Genomic DNA, 10,327 nt, shown 5'->3' with positions numbered 1-10,327 from the left:
TTTTTTTTTTTACTTGAGAAAGTAGTCCATGAACATGTAAAAAAAACTATTCAAACAGCACCAAAGAGTAGATAGTGAAAGTACATTTATTTTCCACTGCAGCTTTTCTGACTTTCTCATTACAGTTAGAAATGTCTTTATGTCCTTGCAATTTTCTGCATATAGAAAGGAGTATAGCTCCCTTATGTTAACACAAATAGGAGTTTGCTACATACACTATTTTTCGTTTGCTTTTTCAAAGATCTTTTGATACAGAGCTAAAATGGTAAACATCAAAAGATTTCATCTTCCTGATCCATTAGCATTGCTTTAAATATGTCTTTTCCACCTAGTATTGTTGAAGAGTGAATGAGTAAGCTCAAATCACATTTACAAAGCCACAGATTACAGTCTCACTCATACTTAAATAAAGATGTCAATGGTTTGATACAAAAATGTGAAGGTCAAGAATTTTTCTTTAAACTTACATGTATTTAGGCACACAAGAAGACTCAAACCTTTCTTATGTTTCCTGATATCCCCTTTGCATTGCTTTTATAGGACTGAGCTATGTTATGATAGCTTATTTCTTTACGTCTTATTTCTTTACATCTGTCCTATCACTGTATATCATTTTTCAGTTTATAGCATGTTTGGTTGTATATGTGTAGAGGCTGGCCAAGATGAATTCACATCTGTAACACTGATTTGATATCAGCTACATGAGCGTGGTACATTGGAAAAACACCAGACTAAGGCCAGTGACTGAAATTTTTATTCTGGTTCTACAAATTGATGATACAACTCCTTCGACTTTGATTTTTTGTTGTTATTGTTAAAACATAGAAGATATATTGTGTAATCTTAGATAAATTCCTTGAACTTTCTAGACCTTAATTTACATATGAGGGTGGTGTGGTATCTGGATTAACAGTGCAGTTTTTATGAGTTGTGAGAATTGGTTTATTTGTGTTAGTAAGGGTGTCTTCTAATGTCTCCTTTTTAGTAGGCAGGGCTTTGATCGATTGGGAAATATTAATGGACAGAACTAAAAATAGATGACGGTTAATAAATCTAACTTGCCTACTCTTCAGGAAGCTGGGTTTTACAGCCTGATCCTTACACATTAGTACATGGCATATACTACAAGTAACCACCTTCTTCTGATTGTCTTGCTTTTTGATAGCAGATAGAGCAGTTGTCTATCAAGTCCACCAATAGTTTGCTTTCAAAGCTACTTGAACAAGTGGATATAACTGTCCTTGCAGTTATTTGTAGAAATATCTTCAGAAATAATAATATATAGGGATAACAAGCTATTATGTTCTTTATTCTCTACTTAATTTCTGCAGAGAAGTCCTAGAAGATATATCTATATAAATAGAAACCTCCTTCATTCAGATAACCATAAAGATGGTACCAGAGTACTTTGTAATATTATTGATGAAATTATTTGTAGTATCAAAAGGTATTTGTGGTATTGTAAAGAGTGTTGTTGTTCCACTAAATATCGGACTAATCTGTCAGTGATCAAGTCCCATGTATTTCCGCTTTTCCTACCAGCACTGCTTTGACTCCTCTGCCCCTCTAACTGCCAGATCTTATTCATCAGCACCATGCCTGAGTGCCTCTGAGAGCCCTCTGCAGTCTCTTTAGCTGTTAGCACCTAGATTCCCAATATAGCTTAATGTCCCTAAATGTATTACCTAAAATACATGCAAACCAAATATGTACAAACTCTTGGAGTAAAATCTTCTACTCTGTGCTGTAGAACATATTCACTGTAGTAGCACGTAGCCAGTATACATGGTCACAAGCAGAGTTGTCAACGAGAAGTTCTGGTGAACTTTCCACAGCAAATCCTGAAAATAAATACTTTGTTTTTGTAATTAGGTCCGTATCATATCTAAGCTTATCTTAAGAATTTTAGATCTGCTGGAGGGTCTGGAGACTTGAGTGAAAAGGGATTTCTAGTCACTGTTGATGACTCTTCAATACTGCTCATCCCTCTTCAGTATTTGTTTTTCAGCATACCAGAACCTTCATTACAATGTGCTTGGTCTTGATAGACTCTTAACAAAAATAAATTAAAATCTGTGGTTGTTCCTGGTATTTTCTTTGCCATAACCCGGTGTAACTGATGTATTTAGAAGTTGGAAGCTGAAATTCAGTAACACCTATTCGAATTCAGAATTGTATTAACATTGCTCCCATGTATGCAGCAGCAGTAAAAAGAAAAAAAAAAGGTACAAAAATAGAGATGAATGCGTGACTTAGAAAAAAATGGCAACTGGAAAAAAAATCTGAAAGAAAAAACTGAGAAAATTAAAAATTAGGAAGGTTTTGTTTTGTTATTTTGATTTTGCAAATGATTTATCCTTATTGCTTTCTAGTGGTCGCTCACTTTTGGTGACTTTTATACATTACACTAAAACTAAGGTGCTGAATTGAAATGGTTTCACTATTATTCAAACACTACAACTCGTTTATACTGCCCATGTCGTATGAAGGCATCAAGTTTTGGGCCTTCAATCCCAGAGGTATTTCTTGAGTATATACCATGATTCAGTCACTGTGCTTGATGATGAATAAAACATTCTGTTCTGAGCTCAAAAGCTAGTGTAGTGAACTCATTCACAGAGGAGTGAGGTTTCAAAAATGTCTTATGAAGCTCAGAATTCTTCTTCGCATAGATGATGGTGGTTGTGGTGGTTGTTTTGAGGGAAAAAACTCTGCTAAGTACAGAGTTACAACTCTGTAACTAAGTTATGTTACAACGTGTGTCTATGGTTTAAAATTAGTCTTTTATGTGTGCCTAAAATTCTTACTCAAAATAATGAAAAATGTTACATCCAACAATAGTTGAAGAAAGTAATTACACAATAGGATCAGTCATATTCATTTGGTATTTCTAGTGCCTTACATACTACCTGGCACATAGTAGTAGTTCAGTAAATGTGTTTGATAGATGGCTAGATGCATGAATAAAATCCATTTTTCATTTTGAAATGAAAGCTTTGAATTGCTTGTGTACACAATTTTTGGTCCTTTAAAAATATCCAGATTTATCAATAAAGTAAAACAATAATTACACTTTTCTTTTCCACTAGTTTTTATCTTAAACTGTGATAATTCTATGTAAAACAGTGGAGGATTAATTAAATGATCATAAATTTTCTGAAGTGAATCTTCAGTAGTTCTTTAACTAGGTTTTTTGTAATTTTTAGATCTCCGTAGTGTAAATGATTGTACACTCTAAATCTGAGCATTGTACAATGCTAATTGAAATGCCTTGAAATGTTTTGTGCCATTGAACATCAGCACTAGAAACCCTACTAATTTCTCGCTGTGGCTTTTGTTGATCAGTTTTGATTCCCTCTGATCCAAATCCCATTCTGAGACAGTTTAGAGAAGATGACTTAAAATTTCCTCCATTTTCAATGAACAAGAATCATTGGTACAGTGGACTGTTAATCTTTCTTGCAGGCTTATTAGAAAGTTGATACTGGAGTTGGGAGTACATCCTTTATTTTATTGAGAGTACATGGTGTCTTTCACAAACAAATTCTTAAGAATCCACTGTTCAGAGGGTGGGGCAATAAGAAAATATGAGATGTATGTTTTGGTGCAATAATGCTTAGTTGGGATATCACGTACCTTTACCAGGTGACTACAGAGCAGTTCTGTTAGAATAGACTGGTTTCTCTTTCCCAAGACCTTGAATGATGAGGAAGATTTTGGTAGATAGAGTAGGTAGGGAAAATATTTTAGGTATGGAAGAAAGGGCCTGAGTAACAATTAGTGATTGTGGGGAGGGGTGAATGTGTTGTGGCTGTAAGCAAATTGGAAATAGTGGATAAAAGTATTGGAGGATGTGTGCTGTCCTCACACATGGACTGAAAAACTTAAAAATGGATGCAGTTAAGGTTGAGATCACATATGCAAACAACTAACGTCAGTAGCGTGGAATTTTCAGAGTTTGGTCTAGTCCAAATCACATTTTACCATTGTAAGTGACTTGGCAAAGACCACGTAAGTAGTTCGGGACAGAATAGGACTTTTAATGATTCTTTTTCTGTTATATTTATACCAAATAGCATATTGTTTATTAAATATTCACAAAATTTATTTGGCAATATTGCTTAGCCTCTGTGACCCATTTAATTGAGAGAGGTGATACCTTTTCGTGCTAGATGCTGCTCATGAGAGGGAGGTATCAAATGACCTTAAATACGTCTACCAAGTCATGCATGATGTCCTTAGTTACCAGGCTGAAGTGCTCAGTTAATAACAAGAGCCTAAAACTCAGCAAGTCTGTTGGAGACTGAATTGGATGTTATGAGGAAATGAACTCTTTAAAAAGAGAACGGAAAGAAAGAGACCTCTCTGTATGTAGAACAACCATTGGGACATTAAGCTGTCCCAGTCTAGGCGTGTTTAAGCTCTTGCACATTTTGGCACTGTCTCTCCAAATTGGCTAAATTTATGTACCTATTTGCAGATCTCATACTGAAAGAAACTTGCCAGTGACATAATTGGATTTTTATGAATTAGAAAGTACCCGAACTGGTTTTAAAGACTGGTAAAGCATTTTAGTCTACAAATAAAAGTGAACTTTGTGATAGTGTTATGAAATACATTCTTGGCATGTGGCAAGTGCTCAAATATTTGTTGAATAAAGTTATCTGGATTGAAAAAGATTTGTGGCAATGGTGTTTCTGATCCTACCACGGTTTTGGCCCAGTAATTAAGAATACTTAGGATACAGGCAGGTATGATAACCTATTTTTTTTGTTGTTGTTATTGTTTGTTTATTTTGAGAGAGTGCACACATGCATGAGCCAGGGAAGGACAAGGAGAGAGGGAGAGAGAGAATCCCAAGCAGGCTATATGCACTGTCAGTGCAGAGGCCAACACAGGGCTCTAACACATAAACTGAGAGATTATGACCTGAGCCGAAATCAAGAGATGGACTTGGAAATGACTGAGCCTCGCAGGTACTCCAATACCTGTTTTTAAAATAGATCACTTTTGGAAGAAATTAAAATTCTACTTATCCTTTTATAGCTACATATAGTCTTTTAAAAATTCATCCTTTTCAAGGTGGTCCATTGAAAAGTGGTTCTGCCCTTATATGTATATTATGTTTTCATAAACTCAAGATCAAGGATCTGCTAATGATTTCACATTTGGGTACAATTTAAATTGTATGTTTGTGGATTCACCTGCCACTAATATATCTCAAAAGTTATTTGATCTGAACAGTACGGTATTTTTCTACCTGTTTCTCTTTCTTCACCTTTATAAATGGAAAGTTACAACTTTATGGACATTATTTTTTAGGGCACTTGAAGCATGAATAAAATGGTTTTAAGTACCCGCCCCCCAAGGATAAGGAAGTGACTTAACTTTTTTTTTTTTTTAATTTTTTTTTTCAACGTTTATTTTTGGGACAGAGAGAGACAGAGCATGAATAGGGGAGGGGCAGAGAGAGAGAGGGAGACACAGAATCGGAAACAGGCTCCAGGCTCTGAGCCATCAGCCCAGAGCCCGACGCGGGGCTCGAACTCACGGACCGCGAGATCGTGACCTGGCTGAAGCCGGACGCTTAACCGACTGCGCCACCCAGGCGCCCCGGAAGTGACTTCTTAAACTCCCAAGTAGAAGACTTTTTATTCAGGCATTAGCATTTCAGTATTCTTGAAATTGAAGTGACTACTTGTCTTTGACCTCTTTGACAAAGAAGACAACTTATTTTTTTTTCAGGGACTTTTAACAAAAGATGGAGAGAGAGGCAGATGTGGTTTTTGAATTTTGAGTCTCAGTCCATCCACTAGATGTCTCTTTTCTCCTATCATCCATAAAGAATATGTTTCAGTTAAATTTGCTGCTGTCAAAAGCAAGTTGGATCTGAGTTATGGAAATAATACATCTCATGTTCCCATTTAAAGTATGCTATTTTCAGCAACATAGCCATGCCTTCAATAAAAACAAAGAGGCAACTTAGGCTGTGACAGTAATTCACAGTGGAATTTATTTATTGAGTATCAATTCAGAACTTCCTATATGCTAAAAAATGTTGACGATATGGGGATATAATAGCAAAACAGACAGGGTTTTTGCCTCTTGGAACTTTAAAAGAATGTTCAAGCCACAGCAACATATTAAAATTTCAATATGAGAACCATCATTTATGTTCTTGTGTTAAGGAAAGCCAGAAAAAGTAGAGGATTGGGTAACATTTTAAGCTTTCTTTCATGCTTAAAGTTCAGTGTTTAATACTACTTGCTAGTTAGTGTTCTTCATGTTTCTTTAAGGTTAGACTTTGCAGTTTCTCTCTAGTGATATGGGTTATTGAAAAGATGTAAAGGTTGATTGCAGAGTCAGCAAAGAAATGTTCTTTTACTATTAAGGTACATGGACATAATTGCCTTTAATTCATCATGCAGATTTTAGATGCCCATCAACTAAATGTCCTACACTTTCCTATTAATATACAGTGTAAATGAAAATTCTTATCTGGAAAAAAAAAGCTCAAAAACAACCTTTTGCAACATGTGATCTAGAACTCCACCAGTGGTGTGTTTTACATGTATCAAACTGAACCTTAGGTAATATAGTACCATAGATTGGCTTAGCTGCTTGCTCTTACTATTTTAGCATAGAACTAACCATAGGCAACCTGATCCTGAAATACTTGAACTTGAGCATGGGAGAGGATTGTGATTTTGCTTTTGTATTCCAAAATACATTAACTAAGGATATTCCTTCCTCTGTTCTACATTCTAATAGCATATTGGTTATTTCCTATAGAAAATCTCAATGACTTTTTTTTTTTTTTCCCCAACTAATGAACATCTTAACATTTACAACAAGAACTGAGGATTTATGGTATTCTGTGACCCAGTAATTGTGTACTCAGGGTTTCCTGTGTTCTTGGCTAGATCATGGCTCATTCCCAAGACACTTTTCCTGCTTAAGCCCATTTTGGTGTCAAAAATGAGCAACATAACAATAGCAGAAGGAAGTGATTAAAGTTTAAGTGGATGCAGGACATTTTAGCCTAAGTAGTAAAGAAATAAACTGAAGTTCTACTTTGTCAAACAAGCAGGCATTTTTCTTTTCTCTCTGTGCTAATATGTTCTCCTAGAGCCTCCTCATAAACCTCAAAATGGACTCAGCACAAGCCTAAAGCTAACTCTGAAAGAATCTCCTCCCCACCCCTGCCCCAAAGCTTTTGTAAGTTTGGGGGATGGTGCTTCAGACTGAGATCAAAGCTGCCTTAGGTTAAATATAAATGTTTTGAAAAAGGGAATAAATGTCCATGTATTGTTTGACAGTGCATAAGTATTTTAAGTCGCCTTGAGTTACTTTGGAGTGCAGGAGCTTTCAGATTACACCTGGCAGGGGATCCCTGGCCCTAAGACAGAGCTGTGGTAATACATGTGTCATGTTGCTCCTTGTCTCAAAAGGAATGGAAACAAAGTGGTCTTTTATAGGGAGGGGCATTGCTGACATTTGTCACCCCTGCTGCCTCTGAACGTGTGTCTTACGTGTCCACTCTGAGCTGAACGTCTTTTCTCCCAGATAGGGCTGATCACCAGGACGTGGAAGAACACTCAGTAAGGAATACTTTTTAAGAATGGTTTCCTTTTAGTAATCTCAATGTTGACTGATGAACTCTTGCTTTCCATTTAGTGCAAAGCAGAACTACTTTATCAGATGGGAATGAATTCTTGTGTTCACCAAATCCTAGTTAAGTTTACCCTAAAATTACTAAGTGCACAGAGAGATTCCAGTGTCATTTCTTTAGGTCTCATGAACAACAACTTTTTGTACTGGTTGCTCTCTGGTTTTCACGCACCAGCCAGTTTACAAACAACTTGCAGTGTGTTAGCATTTCATGATGAGAGGAAGTGGAAAGTGTTCCTATGACACAAAAGCCCTTTACTTGAGGGATACTTTGGGGTTAAGAACAGTTTTCCACTCCAAATGGTTCCATTATGTTCTCTATAATGGGTGTGATTGTTTAATGATGACATATTTGAACTGAGATGATTGAACAGACATTACTTGAGCAAATAAAAGCTTGACAGGCTATGCCTTTTTAAGCAATTTTGTAGGCCTAGGGCAGGATAAGATGGAAAAGGCTGATTACCACCACCGTTCATAAAAAGAGCAAAATCTGAAAGATGCAGATTTGAAAGTATACGGTTCATGTAGCAGAAGGCTAACCCTGTGCCTGGCTGATTTCTTTTGCAAGTTCCCTTTGTAGGTGCAACTTTGCTGAATGTGTTCCTGTTGAAATCTTGTTAAAATAAATGTTTCTTCCAGCTGAGGAATGATGGTCTACCTTCAGTTTTGCAAGTGGGAAGATCTTTTTGTTGTAGAAGAGCTTCCTAATCTGCCACTTGACCTGGCCTGATCTTAGTTTTGCTTGGACCTGATGTGCCCTCATTGATGAAGTTGAAATATTGCTCTTGCTGCTATTGGTAATCAAATTAAGTCCAGAAAATATTTTTGAGCACTCACCACACTGCTAGACCTTGATGTATTTATAGTCTAGCTTGGAGAAAGCTCTGAATGTAAGTAACCAAAATGCAGGACAGTGTGTTTCGAGTTGTCGTGGAGGTGAGAAAGTAGAAATTAGATCAGACTAAGAAAATATAAATCTGCCCTGCCGTTCCTTCATCAGACACAGTTAAAAGCCAGCTGCAGTTAACAGGAAAAAATATTTTACCCAAGGACATTCTGCAGCTGTAACGTGTCAGAACAACTCCTTTGCAGTGACTACTGCTTTCTTAACTCAGAGGAACTTTGTTCTCTAAAATCAGACCATCAGAAATTTTGCTATTTGACATAATTTACTTTGACCCAGAGAAGTTGCCTCAATTTCCATGAGGTGCAGAGCTTCAGACAAGGGGTTTTGGGAGACAGCATTGCACATCTAAACTTTAGTTTCCAAGGGTATAGGACCCTGGGTCCACTTTGCAGTCCAGACCTGATATTCAGCCCTCTACATACAGCCCTGCTTTGCTCTGAACCTATTGCCATGCTAATTTATTTGAATTTCACCCTACCCCAAATCTTGTAAGTTCCACCTTTCCTCCAGACTATTGATTTGCTCCTGAGGTCTTAGGCTGATTGAGCTAAGCCTAAGCGCATTCAAAGTGTAAAGCACAATAGAACCCAGAAATTTACATACTTTTTTTTTTTTTTTTTTTAAATCTTAGCATGGGAGAGGGGTAGAGAGAATCTCAAGCAGGCTCCATGCTCACCTGGGAGCCTGACATGGGACTCAGTCCCACAACTGTGAGATCATGACCTGAGCCAAAGTCAAGAGTAGGATGCTAAACTGAGCTATTCAGGTACCCCCAGAACCTGATTTTAACTGAGTGTTCAGGAACACTTAGAAGGCAGTTGCATTAATGATTTATTAGGTGTCACTAACAGTTTATTTGATATTACAGATACGGGGGGCCATGTCAACTTCTTTCTGACATTTCCGTTAATTTTTTTTTTTTTTTTTTCGTTTTGGCAACTCAATCTAACATTAAATACATGTATGTGTGTGTGTAATATATTTACATAATATATACATGCATTCTTGTGACCTTTTCACATTGATGGTTTTGTATGTAGATTCTTCCACAAAAGTAGTATCTCTTGTTGGCAGGTGGAGTCTGGCAGCTTAAAATTTCTTCCGTGTTTTCTTAATGTCTTGGCTGTTGTGCGTCCAGTAGATGTTCAATAAATACTTTCCACAGTGAATCAAGGTAGCTTTGTGTCTTCGCTCTTTCTTTGATACTTTCCCTAAGTTTGAAACCAGCATAATGTGGTATCTTCCTCATCACAATTCCACCTCTGCCTTATAAAGTACAAATTACCCTCAGGCAATGAGGCGCTGAGCAATTGAAGGTTTTTATAGCTCCATTTGTCTGCAGTCCCCAAATGCCAATGGATAGATGTGTTTGTCAGAGTGCGTGGTAAGTGCAAGTAAGCCCCCCATTAGCAGCATCATTAGAGATGAAATAGATGCACGGGAACTCAAAGAGGTGATACGTCGTCAGACACTGCTCTGAGGAAGTACAGACTATCATTTGCAGAAGGAAATGCACAATTCCTCACCTCAACTTGATTTCTTTTTCAATCCTTTGTGTATTTACCTGTGTTCATCCACCACTTCAGTTGAGGCAGAATGAAATAAACCATTAATTAAAAATAGCTCAGGAAAACAGTGAAGACATTAATAGATCTAAATATACCAGCCTCGAGAGAGCAATCTCAATTTACCAAAGTTCCTTCACCGTGGGCCTTGCCCTTCATGTAGAGGATGGATGGAGAAAGT

Source organism: Herpailurus yagouaroundi, unplaced genomic scaffold, assembly GCF_014898765.1.
Source record: "Herpailurus yagouaroundi ecotype Mexico unplaced genomic scaffold, PumYag 140, whole genome shotgun sequence".
NCBI lineage: Eukaryota > Metazoa > Chordata > Mammalia > Carnivora > Felidae > Herpailurus > Herpailurus yagouaroundi.
Note: the sequence above shows the minus strand (reverse complement) of the source record.